Source organism: Macaca nemestrina, chromosome 12, assembly GCF_043159975.1.
Source record: "Macaca nemestrina isolate mMacNem1 chromosome 12, mMacNem.hap1, whole genome shotgun sequence".
Taxonomy (NCBI): domain Eukaryota; kingdom Metazoa; phylum Chordata; class Mammalia; order Primates; family Cercopithecidae; genus Macaca; species Macaca nemestrina.
The window spans coordinates 36,178,790-36,194,845 of NC_092136.1; the positions used below are offsets into that span (position 1 = coordinate 36,178,790).

Below are 16,056 nucleotides of genomic sequence, written 5' to 3' on the forward strand. Positions count from 1 at the left end.
TAAAACAAAGAGGTAATTCTTGATGAAGACAGATGAGTGGTGCTCAGCAGGGTGATTTTGCTGCCCTAGGAGACATTAGGTAATGTCTGGAGGCATTATTATTATTATTAGTTTAATTTTCAAGGGAGAGGATGGTGGTGCTACTGACATCTAGTGGGTAGAGGATGGGATGTAGCTAAACAGCCTGCAAAGCACAGAGCAGCCCTCACAACAAAGAATTATCCAGCTCCAAATGTCAATAGTGCCGAGGTTGAAAAACCCTTGATTAGAAAGTTCTTGATAGGGAATCTTGATAACATCAAAAGCAAATTTGATTTTACGAATCTGCGATTCATTTCTATTGGCATAGTTATCTGGTCCAAAAAAGATAAATCAGTCTTGATTTGAGTCTTAGTTCTGCTTGTTTTCAGTCTCTTTCAACATCACAGCTTCAATACCTGCTACCCACCAAGAAGGCTGGTGGTGGTATGCAAAGAGGCATTAACTGAGTTCTCCTTATGTACCTATTAATTTGTGAGTGAAATATATGGAAACCAACAAGGCAGAAAATGGTTGTTAATGTACATGCCAATGTGCTTAATGATCCAGGAAACAAGTTCAACTGGGGCTTGTCAAGTGAAAATTATTCCACTGGTTGACCTGTCCATAAACACAAAGAGGCTGAGAGACTGCAGAAGCCTGGCCAAATACTACTGCTAGCTGAGGAATGACTTTATTAAATAAATGAATGGAAATCTCAAGTAATGAATCTTTGATAAAAATTATCTGCTCATGTGCTGGTGTAAGAAGCAACTATGCAGTTACTCTAAGCAGCACTTATTTGGAAGTACTACTGGCTCTGTGTGTGTCTTACAGCACTTATTTGAGAAAGTACATAGGTTCAAAAAACAGGATCTGAGTTCAAATTTCACCTTTACTACTAACCAACTTCAATTTGTTACTCGGTAAAATGAGGTTAATATTAATGTGTCATGCCACACAGGGTTATTATCAATATTAAATGATGTATTAAATATAGAATGCTTAGCATTTCTCATGGTTCTGGACTATAAAAAAGAGTTAAATAAATGATACCACCTCACATATATCAGGTGCTTGATGAAAGTTAATTCTACCTTGCTCTCTCAGAAACTCTCAACCCTCAGGACCCAAATAATTAATTTAAGATCTTTAGATGTGGTTGGAGTATTTTAAATTATGCTGAAATAAGCGATGCATTAAAATACTGCTATTCAATAGTTTTTTTTTCTTATTTCATCTGTTGAGAAGTAGGTGCTTTTTGTTCACCCACTATGTATTGGAAAGATCCTTATTAAATAACTAAAAGATAAATGTTTTGTAAATTCAGTTTTGTGTAGACTCAGAGACATGATTTTATAGCACTGTACTGGCCTAGTGCAAAAAAGCATAGGTTTTTAAATTCCAGAGATGAAATTTCAACTTTAGCTTCACATTTTAATTAAATCTGCAGCTGAAATTCCATAAATTCTCTGAACATTTCACTCATAAATTGTGGATAACATTTACTTCATAGCATAATTGTAAATATTACAATAGATTAGGTAATTAGAGTATTTTGTATAGTGGCAAGCATAAAATATTACATGCTTTTTCTCATTGATTGCTTTGGAAAATGAAATAAGGTTATTAAGTGTAAAACTTCTAAAATAACAAATGATCAAGTAATCAACTGATCAATTCTCCCTTCTTCTTTAGAGGTATTTAAAGCATGCTGTTGGCCAAGCACAGTGGCTCATGTCTGTAATCTCAAGTTTGTGTGACAAACCCAAGAGGATCACTTGAGGTCAGGAGTTCCAGACCTGTCTATGCCACATAGCTAGACTTCATCTCTAAGAAGAAAAAAAAATGATAAAAGAAAATTAGTCAGGTGTAGTAGTATGTACCTGTAGTCCTAGCTACTTGGGAGGCTGAGGCAGGAGGAACACTTGAGCCCAGGAGTTCAAAACTGCAGTGAGCTATGACTGCGTGGCCGCACTGTAGCCTGGGTGACAGAGAAAGACCCTGTCTCTATAAAAAAATAAATAAATAAATAAAGGTAAAATAAAATGAAGCATGCTCTAGTTACCTCATATTTTGCAAGTTATCTACAAGATCAAAATCAATCATTGGGTAAGTTTATACAATGCCAATGTGGACAACCCATAGATTTGATGAATCCAGAAACAGGCCCCCAAAATTCAAAAGCAAAAACACAATATCTTTTAAAAAGAGCCCATCAATTGACTAAACTTTTCACATTGCAGCCAGATGTTTTCACATCCTATTGACCCTGTTCAGTCTTGTTTACAATTATTTTTTTCCTAGTCTTTCATTCAATTAATACTCTGGGATGGTTTGTTTTTTTGTTTTTGTTTTTGTTTTCCTTTTTGAGGACTTCAAAAACAAACATGTTGGTAAGCATAGCAAGAAGGAAGCGATAAAAAGTAAGAGAACCCACATATAAACTACGGGGTATCCCGCATGAAGAATGGCAGAAAAATTCAAAATACCTCACAAATGTGGAAGTGATAATATGGGGGAAGGCTTTTAAGTGTTTACATTGTATTTCCTGCGCATCTTAAGCCCATTTTATGCAGACACAAAGGAAAACATGGAATTTGTTTTAGATAATTGTAACAGCACATTGGCCGGGCACTGTGGCTCACACTTGTAATCCCAGCACTTTGGGAGGCTGAGGTGGGCAGATCACGAGGTCAGTAGATCGAGACCATCCTTTCTAACACGGTGAAACCCTATCTCTACTAAAAATACCAAAAATATTAGCCCGGCGCGGTGGCGGGCGCCTATAGTCCCAGCTACTGGGGAGGCTGAGGCAGGAGAATGGCGTGAACCCGGGAGGCGGAGCTTGCAGTGAGCCGAGATCGCGCCACTGCACTCCAGCCTGGGCGACAGAGCGAGACTCTGTCTCAAAAAAAAAAAAAAAAAAAAAGTTGAGAGAGCCAGCGAGGAGCCAGTTGTTATATTCTGTTGTACAACAGATAATGGAACATTTGCCATGTACTTTTAGGAGAGGTGCACATCAACTATGCCAGAAGAGACCTCAAATACCCATGTATAACTGGATCCGAGTTGATTTTTCTCATTCCCCTTTTCATTTTCTCCCTCCCCCACTTCTTTGCTAGATTGAGGCTGAGGAGAAGATACACAATCTGTCCCAGCATCTGTCACTCTGCCTACCCTTTGTTCATTGTTTTCCTGTTCTCCTTTAATCTTGTGACGTGTAAAGCAGTTTTTACAATTTTTTTCTGTCCTAAAAATAACTTAGTTTATTAACCCAACACATTTATGTTAAAGAACAGGGCCTCAGCAAAATCTCATTTTCCACCTCTGCCCTCTTATTAAAATACAATGGAAATGAGATGGAGTAAGGATGACTGTGCTCAGAATCACCAAATGGAATTACGTGAGCTTAAAGTCCAACAGAGCTGGTTTGAAATCCTGGATTTAATACTTAATTGCTGTGATATTTAAGCAATTTTATTAGCCCACCTAAGAGTTGGTCATCTTGTAGCAATACTTCCTTTCTCCAAATTTCATTATAATGAATTAAAAGAATGAATGTAAGTAGAGTTGTCTTACACTTATGGAAGATCAGATGCTAAATTAAAAAAAAAAAAAAAACCAAAAACTGTATTTGCTTTGTCCAATAATAAATGATCAACTTATTTTGTGAATCCAAAAATATTTATATCTCAATGGTAGTGGAGCTGGTCCCTGAGGAATTGAGAAAGAGAATGGTAAGTCACCTAAGTGTGTAAGAGTTAAGGAATTAGCAACTCAGGTTATTTATTTTCAGGTTATATATCTTAACATTTTATTATCTATCTACATTGGTGTAGTTGCTTGCCCTAAGTGAAGATGTAAATACTATATTTTTCAATTCCCATATCACAACTCACAAAAACAGTAGAGAAATTTCCAGACATGAATAGCAGATTAAACATATCAACTGGCACTATATATGTATACACACACACACACACACACACACACACATATACATATACACATCGACTGGCACAATGCTGCATTTGTGGAGGGAAATGTCTTTAGTAAAAGGATTGCCTGGCTAGGTGAGTTTAAGTTTAAATAATATATTTAAAGTACTACATATAAAAAGTATACATAAAATTTAGATAGAAGTTGTTAAAAGAGGAGCAAGGATAGGAGAGGGTACAGTATAAATCCAACAGGTAAATTTTCTACAAAGCAATTTCTTTCTTGTGGTAGATTAATTTCTTGTGGTAGAATGATGGAAGTCATTATATGAAAAATAAACATTTAATTTTACGTTCTCTTTACTGCTCAAGGAAAACACTCTGTATCTCAGAGCCCCAGCAGAATCTTCTACGCATCCTGTACCTTTTTTCTATGATTTACACAAATGTCAAAAAGAGGCCAATATTCACATGTGAGCTGGCACTAACCAGAAAGAAGAAAGAACTGTCTCATGCAAGTGACAGAATCCAGCAGGGTTAGTATCTCAAAACAAGAAAATATTCTGAGAAATATTGAAGATATTAGACTTCTCAGATAAAGTGAAATGGGGTCTCCAAGCCATTTTAATTAAATACTGAAAAGTCAGAAAGACCGTACCTGGCATCTAGAATACAGATACCATTCTTTGGGATGGGGTGTGTGTGTGTGTGTGTTTTAGACATGCAGTCTTACTTGGTTGCCCAGGTTGGTGTGCAGTGGCATTATCATAGCTCACTGCTGCCTCAAATTCCTGGGCTCAAACGATCCTCCCGCATCAGCCTCCCCAGTATCTGGGACTACAGGTGCACCATCATGCCCAGGTGATTTGTAAAGTTTTTGTAGAGATGGGATCTCTCTATGTTGCCCAAGCTGGTCTCAAAGTCTTGGGCTCAAGCTATCCTCCTGCCTTGGCCTCCCAAAGTGCTGGGATTACAGCCATGAGCCACAATGTCTGGTCTCTTGATAAGTTTTTAAAATAGAAAATTTGTTCTTTAAAGCAAAATAATCTCATAACAAATATGATTAGAGTCTGTAGTGACAGAGTTTTAATTCAGGAGTTCCATTAGGTCATTGGAGAGGTAGATTCTTTCAATTTTTTCTGGATGGCAACCTCAGGATGTTGGCCATTTCCTTAAAGTTTTATAATGGCTGTTCATATTTATCAAGCATTAAAATGGCCTTTAACTTCTCTAAACTGTGAAAGAAAGATGTGAATCACTTTTGCTTTCTTTCAAGCAATATTTCATTTAAATAGAAACAGTCTAATGATTAATGTGTAATGATTGAGAAGTTCATTTTGCTTGTCCAAAGGACTGCTTTGGTACCATTTATCCAAACTTGAACACACAATGCTAAAAAAGTTTTCTGTATCTATGAAACATCTAAAATGTGACATTTGGTTCTCCAAAGGTAAAGATCAAAATCAAGGGAAAATATGTACTTAATACTTAGGAAATTACTAAGTTTACTTGTAACTAACTTCAGGAATATTTTAATTCAGAGTCTTCTGGAGAAGGAAAATAACAAAACAAAAACAAAACAAAAAGCAACCTGACAACGCATTGCTAGTCACAGTAATAAGGCAAAGGAACACCGTAGGAAACACCCCTGCAGCTTAATCAATGATCAGCCCCGGCACATAAGTCAAAGATGCACTCAATTGCTCCAAATTAGAAATAACTGACGTCAAGAACGGGCTTGATTTCTTGCTGGTTTCACACCCTGTTGCCTGCAGTGACAAAGTAATAAACAAATTCTGTTCCTCCCAAGGCACAAAATTTATTTTGTGTGTTTTTTTTTCTACTTGCATGCCTCCCTAATTATGCCACAGCCAAACAAATACATCCAGAGAGACTTTAACAGCAAGGTTAATCTCTATGTTATTAGCTAGAGATGACAATAGTGTAGTAATTAATCTTGTATCATTCAGTTCCTATTCTCTGTGCTACTCAAAGTACATGATGTTATGTATACTACTGCACCTAAAGAAAAAGATAGTTATTTGATATACAGTGGAACTAAGTATTTTACACTTTTAAGTCTTTTTTTTTTTTAACTTATAAATCCCTTTGTAATAGTTCTGCCCATATCTTTGGATATATCAGTTATAAAAACAAAGTAATGATTTCTTTTTGAAATGTGACCTTTCGGAACAGTGTTTTAGTGACACCAAATGATGGTAGTTGAGAGGAAAGGGTTGAGAGTCTCTGAGTTTGCAGTAAGAGGGAAACAATTACAGCTTTTCCCCAAATATTTGCCTAAAATTTAATATTTAAATGTATGTCTTCCCTTCTAGTACCTAAGAAGAAATGCATTTAAGCCACTAATTTGATATTTTTTAAAAAATCATCATGTAGCCACAGAAATTGTATGCTAGAGGAGACAGAATAATACCGTACTTATTTTAATAGTTACTTCTTTAATCGTTTCTCTCAAGTTGCTGAACAATATTAACCTCAGCAGGGTAATATTCTGTGTTCCTTGTTCTTCAGGGTAGCAAGGCAGGGTTGCTTTAGGAGGGAAATTGTTGACATGAATTAAATGGAAATAGAGTGTTCCCCATAAACCATCCAGAGTGATTCCTCTTCCTACTTTTGACCTATGGAATTTAAATCACGAGGCCAGAAATCTTAGAATGGGATTATTTATCTTTGGAATACTGATCCCATTCCCAAATTTTTGAAAGAGGTATCTTAAGAAAAAGCATTTTGAGAAATGACAGGAGCTAGTACAGAAGCTTGAGTCTGACATGGTCTTTCTGAGAAAATGTCAAGTATTGAAAGTTAGAGTTCTAGAACAGAACTTCTAGAATATCTATCAGTTGATAAACACTATGACATTCTCCATATTTTTACATGACTACTGATGATATTGAGATACTATATGATTCCGAGTTGTCAAACTGATTGTACTCTCACTATCTGTGACCTATGTTTATACCCTCATCAAACTGAGCTACTTAAGGTCAAGGTTATCTCATTCATATTTATATATTCCTAAATTATTATCATTGCATATGAAACATAGCTAAATAATAATTACTTGTTGAGTGAATAAGTGTTTGAATCAACAGGGGAAAGTTTGGTAAATGTTAAGTAGAACTTTCATGTTCAGCATAGCTGATGTATTCCTATTCTTGGAAGGCTCAAAAGCCTTATATAACGTATGTGGAAACTCAGTCAGAATGTTGACTAACCAGAATGCTTCATTACCTTGCCAGATAACAAGAGTTAGATTTTACAAACTGGTGACCCACATGCTACATTTGGCCACAGGCATGTTTTGTTTGGCCTAGAGAGGCTTTTTTAAAATTTTCAAAGTAGTTGCCAACATGTAAAAATTGGTAGTTTTCACATTTTGAAGATCCAGATTTCCCAGTTCTCTTGGAAAACTCAGAATAACTGGCAGTGCTGGGCAATGTTTCTCCATAGCAATAGTTGCCTGGAGCCCCAAGACTACCACCTCACAGTTGAGATGGATCATGAGACCCCAGGTTCTCCATAGTCTCATTCTGGCTGGCACTCCTTATTTATCCAGGTTACCTGCCTGTTTTGTGTAAACATCTAAGTTTTCAAATGCCTCAGATAGAAGCTGTATCTTTTTCTCAAAAACGGAAAGTGGTAGTGGAGAAGGGAAGACATGAGAGAAGTCCAATTTTGATTTCTGCTTTATTTTTAAAGAATCCAATCTAACCCTTACTCAAACTCTTTTGTTTAGGAATTCACTTCAACACATACATTCTTTCCATCTCCCTTTGATTCTAACCTAGTGAAGTTCTCCTGTACATTTAGCTTGAGATATGCAGAAATCTCCTATCTGGCATTTCTATTTCTTGTTTCTTTGCTCTACAAATTATTCTACAAGATAGGTCTTGCCACAGGCCCTCAGAGATTTCCCATTGCTGACCAAATTAATTGATAGCCTATGGCTTGCATTCAAGTTCTTTCATGATCTGCTTTAACCTATGTTTGTAACCACATCACTCATAATGTCTTCCCATGTACAGTAAAGGAACTATCCACAGTTTACACATCATTTTGTTTACATGCTTTTATTTATCTACAGGTTTTTCTCTTGACCTCTCAACTTAGCATGCCTAATACTATCATAGTTCCTGGAAATTTTTTACCACTTCTCAGCCTAAAATATTACTTTTAAAAATCCTATAGTTATTTAGAGATCTCTAATGGAATCACTATTTTCTGTTTTGTATTATAGTCATTTGTATAGAGATCTTATGTAATAACAATAATGAGAATGACTATTCTTATTTTTAACAGAGATAGAAAACACTCAACCAGCATTAATTACAAGTCAAGCACTATTTTAAGTCCTTTGCATATATTAACTCATTCAGTAATCATAACTTTCCTATGGGATTGATATTACTATCATCTTCATTTTATACAGAAAAAAACTGAAGACACAAAGCAGAAAACTGTCTTGTTAAAGAACAAGGGGTAGAGATGACCTCATTTCAGATTTTATACTCTTTACCACAAAATCATAATTCTCATAAACAAACCTCAAAATGTGCCAGATACCACTGCTAGGAACTTTATTAAGATGATCTAATGTGATCTTCCGTATATGGGAACCATCCAGAGAGGCCAGTGTTTGCCCAAATGCTCATACATTTTGATGACAGAGTTTGGATTTGAACTTAAGTCTGGAATCACGAGTCTAAATTACTACAGGTTTCTTGAGAGAAGTTTATTGTGTCTGTGTATCCAAATATCTAGCATATTTTAAAGTGAACAAACAAGCAAATGAGCAAACAAATGTATAAACATCTAAAAGTACCCTCACTCTTGGCTGGCTGAGTGGGCTAAAATGGCAAATTCATCTAAGTATTTTCACTTTAAAAACCTTGCACCTCACATCTCACTTTTTCATTTCTAATTTTTAGCAATATGTGAAGATTACAATGGGGAACCTTTATGTACATTGGCTTTCAATCTGTGGCTTGGATTTAATGCTTTTTTTCACCCAAATGCTGGGAGAATATTGAGAGGGTATGCTGGCTCTATAGTGTCAGCTTAACCCCTTCACATCTACTAAGGGAACCAAACCATTTCACATAATTTTTGAGAAGACATTACAGTTAACGGGTAAAGATGGGTAAGTATATGACACGTCAAATTTTGCTGGCAAGAATTCAGCATAAAAAAATCAAGACAGGACCAATAAAAGAAGTATCAAAATTAGTATCATCAAGAAGCACAGTTGTCTAAGATGTACAAAATATAAGTCCTTCTAACAGTCAGTTATTCCCTGGCTGCCAAGAATGATAAAAGTAGATATGTATTTCTTATGATTTTAGACTTTGGAATAATATAATATATTCAATATATTATATTCAATATAAATATTCAATATAAATATTATAAGAGATATTTGAGCCATTCTTAACAATTAGCATAGTATAAGTTAACAAATTATGATGGAGAGGCTTAGAGCAGTACTTAGGCATGCAGGTATTAGAGATGTAACACTGAAATAAGGAGAGCAGACATGGTGAAAATGATGCATAGTTTAGTAAGCATTGCCATAAAGTTGACAAAATGCATGAAAATCATCAGAAAGAAAGTCAAGGAATGTCCTGCCCCTGTCTGAAAGTTTCACCTGCAGTCCAGAGCGCTTCTGAAAACTCAATCCCCACCTGCCTGTGACATTCTCTCAGGCTCTCACCACCTATGCATTCCACCTGACCTCAGCCTAAAAGTTCATCTGGTGACCCAGAGATCAGTCCACCCTTCCAATCAGAGCCAGCATCCAAACTCTGGGGTAGCCTGACTCCAGCCCAGCCCTTCAGGACTTATACACACTGTCCAGTAGGCCAACTAGGGGCCTGAAAACTGGGAAACCACTTACCCCATTGCAACTCTACTGGCACCTGACCGCTTTCTCCAGTGCCTGAAGTCAGACTGACCCAACCAGCTAATACCACCACAACTAACACCCACTCAATGTGCCCAAAGATAGAGCCTGCTCCTTTTCAAGAGTGCTATCGCACTGGAGAAGAGGTGGACCATAAAGCAATCTGTATCATGTTGCGTGATGAAGTTATGCCCTGAATCTACTCCCACAGAATCACCAAACCAGTGTTTCCTGTGGTTCTCAGCCACACTGTGGTTTGGAGATAGACTACAGTGTGTGTCTGAACTGGGAGTCACAAGCCCTGGAACAGGGGTGTGATAGAGAAACAGATCAAGCTCCTGCCTATCTAGGACAGGGAGCTATTGCAGCCCCCTGACCTTCCTGCAAAGACCTTAGCACATTTCCACAGAAGCTTCTCCTAGCCATCCTCATCAGGACTGGTTCCTGCACTTGACATTAGGGCATTCATGGGCAAGACAGGAGCTTCAGATTTGCCCAGTGGTGTCTTCCCAACCCCACAGAACAGGAAGCTCAGGGCACTAGGCACTCCACTGTCCAGCCCTTGACCTGAAGCAACAGAAAATGACTCACAGTGAACAAAGCTGAGGTACATACCTATCTGCTAGTGTCACAGCTACCTCTTACTCACAAGATTCATCTACTGGCCTGTGGGTTGAAGCACACAGCCCAATATAAAACCTGCCAACAGAAAGTACATAGGGCTATAGAAGTAAAACCAAAAGACTCTATCCAATACACTCCTCTTCACGTGATAAGGAACCAGCATAAGAATTCTGGCACCATTAAAAAATCTGATCATTATGACACCACCAAAGGACCATTCTAGATCTCCAGCAGTGGTCCCTAACAAAAAATGGAAACTCAGAAATGACAGATCAAGAGTTCAAAGCACAGATTGCAAAGAAGCTCAGTGAGATTCAAGACAAGGTTGAAAATCAACACAAAGATATTTCTAAAGCAATTCAGAAAATGAAGGAAGAGATAAACATCTTAAAAAGAAATGAATTAGAGCTACTGGATATAGACAACTCACTTAAGGAATTTCAAAATACATTGAAATTTTTATCAATAGGCTGGACTGAGGAGAAGAAAGAATTTCAGATATTTAAGACTGGTCTTTTAAATTGACCCAGTCAGACTAAATTCAGGAAAAATAACTTAACAAATGAACTAAATCACCAAGAAATATGGGATTATGCAAAGCCAGCAAACCTACAAATTATTGGCATTCCTGAGAGAGAAGGATAAATTATACAAAACAATAGTTCAGGAAAATGTTTCTAATCTTGATAGAGAGGTAGAAAAAGGAAACCTCGTCAGACTAATGATTGCCTCCTCAGCAGAGACCTTATAAGCCAGAAGAGATTGAGGATTTGAATTCCAGCCAATAATTTCATATCCCGCCAAACTAACTTTCTTAAGTAAAAAAGAAATAAAATCCTTTTGAGACAAGCAATTGCTAAAAGACTTTACTATCACTAGACCAGCCCTACAAGAGATCTTTAAGAGATCTCTTAAAACATGGAAATGAAAGAACAGTATGTGCCACCACAAAATGACACTTAAGTACATAGCCCTCAGATCCTGTAAAGCAACTATACAACAGAGACTGCAGAATGACTAGCTAACAACATCATAGGACCAAAATTTCACATATCAATATTAACTTGGAATGTGAACAGTTTTTGTTTTTGTTTTTTTTTTTTTGACAAATCTTATTTTATTCAGATAGCAGTCTGATCACACATGGTCCAACAACACTCAAATAATAAATCAAATATGACCAGATGTTAAAGATTGGTCTTCAAACATCATAGCCAATGATGCTGTGCTTGCCTATGATCTCTCCAACATAAAACCACATCAACACCTCAGTGGCCACCAAACCATTCAGCACAGCTTCCTTAACTGTGAGCTGTTTGAAGCTACCAGTCTGAGCACTATTGACTATTTTTTTCAGGCTCTGAATAGCTCTAGGGATCTCAGCAGGGGTGGGAGGAACCAGCTCAACCTTGGCGTAGTACCAAAATGTGGCCAATCGAGGCTTCGAGTAAGTCACAGCAGCGTTCACCAGAGCCAGGGTCTTCTCCACAAGGTTACGGACAAATTGGGCCATGGTTCTGGGATGCAAAGTCCATCGCCCAGAACATAGAATGTGAACAGTTTTAATGACCCACTTAACAGGCAAAGATGGTCAAGCCCAGATTAAAAAAAAAAAAAATCCATCCATCTGCTGTCTTTAAGAGAACTATCTCACAAATAACACTGCCCATAGCTCAAAGTAAAGAGTTGGAGAAAGATCTATCACACAAACAGAAAAATAAAAAGGACAGGGCTTGCTACTAGATAAAACAGACTTTAAACCAACAGTGGTAAAAAAGGACAAAGAAAGGCACTACCCAATGATAAACAATTCAATACTACAAGAAGCCTTAATTATCCTAAATATATACACACCCAATATTGGAGCACTGTTATTTATAAAAGTAGTACTTCTAGACCCACAAAAAGGCTTAGACAGTCACACAGTAATAGCGGGAAACTTCAACACCTTACGACAGAATTAGATCATTGAAACAGACAACAAAGCAATTCTGGACTTAAACTTGACACTTGACCAATTGGACCTAATAGACATTTACAGAATGCCCCATTCATCAACCACAGAATATGCATTATTCTCATCTGTACACAGGACATACTATATGATGGATCATATGCTCTAATCATAAAGGCAAGTATCTATAAAATGCAAAAAAATCAAAATCATATCAACCATACTTTTGGATCACAGTAGAATAAAAATAAAAATCAGCACTAAGATCTCTCAAAACATATAAATACATAGAAATTAGACAACTTCCTCCTGAAAGACTTTGGAGTGAAGAACAAAATTAAGGCAGAAATAATTTTTTTTTTTTTGAAATAAAGGAAAACAGAAACACAACGTATCAAAATCTCTGGGATGCACCAAAAGCTGTGTTAAGAGGAACATTCATAGTACTAAACATCTACCTCAAGAAGTTAGAAAGATCTCAAATTAATCTAACATCACCCCATCATCCTTAGAGGAACTAGAAAAAATGAGAACCCCAAAGCTAATAGAAGAAATATCTAAATTAAAATCAGAACTGAATAAAGCTGAGACCCATAACTCCATTCAAAGGATCAATGAACCAAAAGCTGGTTCTTTGAAATGACAAACAACATCTATAGATTGCCAGGTAGATTAACAACAAAAAAGGGAAGAGTCATATAAATGCAATCAAAAATGATAAATGAGACATTACACCTTATCACATAGAAATACAAAAGATCCTCAGAGATTATTATGAATAACTTTATGCACACAAACTAAAAGACATAGAAGAAATGGATAAATGCTTAGAAACACACAGCTTCCTACGACTGAATCAGGAAGAAATTGAAACCCTGAACAGACTAATATTGAGTTTGATAAAAACCAAAAACAAACAAACAAAAACACTACCAACCAAAAAGAGCCCTAGAACAGATGGACTCACAACCGAATTCTACCAGACATACAAAGAAGAGTGGGCACCAATCCACTGAAAATATTTCAAAAACTTGATGAGGAGATACTACTCTTTAACTCATTATATAAAGTCAGCATCAATGTGATACCAAAATCTGACAAAGACATAACAAGAAAAGAACACTACAGACCAATGTGCCTGATAACATAAACACAAAAATCCTCAACAAAATACTTGCAAACTGAATGCAGCAGCACATAAAAAATTAATTCACCATGATCAAGCAGGCTTTATTCCTGAGATGCAAAGTTGGTTCAACATATGGAAATCAATATATGTGATTCACCACATAAACAATTAAAAAAAACCATATGATAATTTCAACAGACACAGAAAAAGCATTCAATAAAATTCAACATCCTTCATGATAAAAAAGTCAACAAACTAGGCATTGAGGAAACACCTAAAAACAATAAATGCCATCTACGACAAACTCACAGCCAACATCATACTGAATAGGCAAAAGCTGGAAACATTCCCCTTGAGAATTGGAACAAGCAAAGTGTGCCACCCTCATTTATCCTGTTCAACATAGTACTGGAAGTCTTAGAGCAAACAATCAGGCAAAAGAAGGAGACAAAAGGTATCCAAAAAGGAAAATAAGTCAAATTATCTCTTCTTACTGATGATATAATTTTATACCTAAAAGAACCAAAGGCTCCTGGAACTGATAAACAATGTCAGTAAAGTTTCAGGATACAAAATCAATATGCAAATATCAGTAGCATTTCTATTCACCAACAATGTTTAAGCTGAGAGCCAAATCAAGAACACCATCTCATTTTCAATAGCCCCCATGAAAGAAAACACCTAGGAACACGTCTAACCAATGAGGAGAAAGATATCTGCAATGACAATTACAAAACACTGCTAAGAAAGCATAGATGACACAAACAAATGGAACAATATTTTATGTTCATGAATTGGAAGAATCAATATTGTTTAAATGGCCATACTGCCCAAAGCAATCTATAGATTCAATGCTATTTCTATCAAATCCCCAATGCCATTTTTCACAGAATTAGAAACAACTATTTTAAAATTCATATGGAACCAAAAAAGAGCCTGAATAACCAAAGCAATCCTATGCAAAAAGAACAAAGCTGGAAGTATCACACTACCCAACTTCAAACTATACCACAAGGCTACAGTAACTAGAACAGCATGTTATTAGTACAAAAACAGACCCATAGACCAATAGAATAGGATAGAGACCCAGAAATAAAGCCACACACCTACAACCATCTGATCTTTGGCAAATTCAACAAAAAATTAATTCAAGGTGGATTAAAAATTTAAATGCAACAGCTAAAACTATAAAAGTACTAGGAGAAAATGTAGAAAATACCCTTCTGGACATCAGCCTTGACAAGAATTTATGACTAAGTCCTCAAAAGCAATCAAAACAAGTACCTGAAATAAAAGTGAAACCTAATTAAACTTAAGAGTTCCTTTCTGCACAACTAAACAATCAACAGTGTAATAAGACAACCTAAATAATGGGGGAAAATATTCACAAACTATGCATTCAACAAAAATCTAATATCCAGAATCAATTTAATATAATGAACTTAATTCAAGAAGCAAAAAACAAACAAACATAACAAAAAAGCTGACCTCATTTAAAAGGGGGCAAAAGACATAAACAGACATTTCTGAAAAGAAGACATAGATATGGCCAGCAGACATTTGAAAACGTGTTCAAAATAATTAATCATTAGAAAAATGCAAATCAAAACCACAATGAGACACCACCTCCCACTAAAAAAATTACAGATGTTGAGGTTGGGGAGAAAAGGAAACACTTATATATTGCTGATGGAATGTAAATTAGTTTAGCCACTGTGGAAAGCATTTTGGAGATTTCTCAAAAGAACTGAAAACAGAACTACCATTCAACCTAGCAGTGCCATTACTGGGCATATACCTAAAGAAAAATAAATTGTTCTACCATAAAGACACCTGTACTCAATCACAGTATTATTCCCAATAGTAAAGAAATGGAATCAACCTAGATGCATATTAATGGTGGACTGGATAAAGAAAATGTGGTACATATAAACCATGGAATACTACACAGCCATAAAAAATAATGAAATAATGTCCTTTGTAGCAACAGGGATGTATCTGGAGGCCATAATCCTAAGCAAATTAATGCATGAATAGAAAACCAAATACCACATATTCTCATTTGTAAGTTAGAGCTAAACATTTAGTACACATGGACATAAAGATGGGAATTACAGACACTGCAGACCGTTAGAGTGGAGAGGGAGAGAGAGTGCAAGGGTTGAAAAACTACCTATTGGGTACTATCCTCACTAACTGGATAATGAGATCATCCATACCCCAAACTTCAGCATCATGCAAGGTACCCATGCAACAAACTTGCATGTGTACCCCTTGAACCTAAAATAAAAGCTGAAATAAACAAAGAAAAATGCCAAGGCAATGGTGGTGTGTTTTCCAGTTCTGCGTAAGATTATACAGGAAAGAGTGCACTACTGCTAAGTCTGTGTTGATTTTCATGTGAGCAAATTCACTTCTCTTTTTCCTACCATCTTGACTTTTCACAGTCTTTAGTCCCACATGGGAATAT

At 36.3% G+C, this 16,056-nt stretch overlaps 1 long non-coding RNA gene and 1 pseudogene across 3 annotated transcripts in view; one reads left to right on the top strand and one right to left on the bottom strand.

Annotated features, from left to right (window-relative positions):
• LOC105471471 (uncharacterized) overlaps nt 1-16,056 on the top strand; it is a 487,352-nt gene that overhangs the window by 325,928 nt on the left and 145,368 nt on the right. The gene's annotated exons all lie outside the window — the stretch shown is intronic.
• LOC105471473 (ATP synthase subunit g, mitochondrial pseudogene) lies at nt 11,583-12,065 on the bottom strand (annotated as a pseudogene). Its single transcript, XR_981149.3, has one exon. The product of XR_981149.3 is annotated as an ATP synthase subunit g, mitochondrial pseudogene (transcript).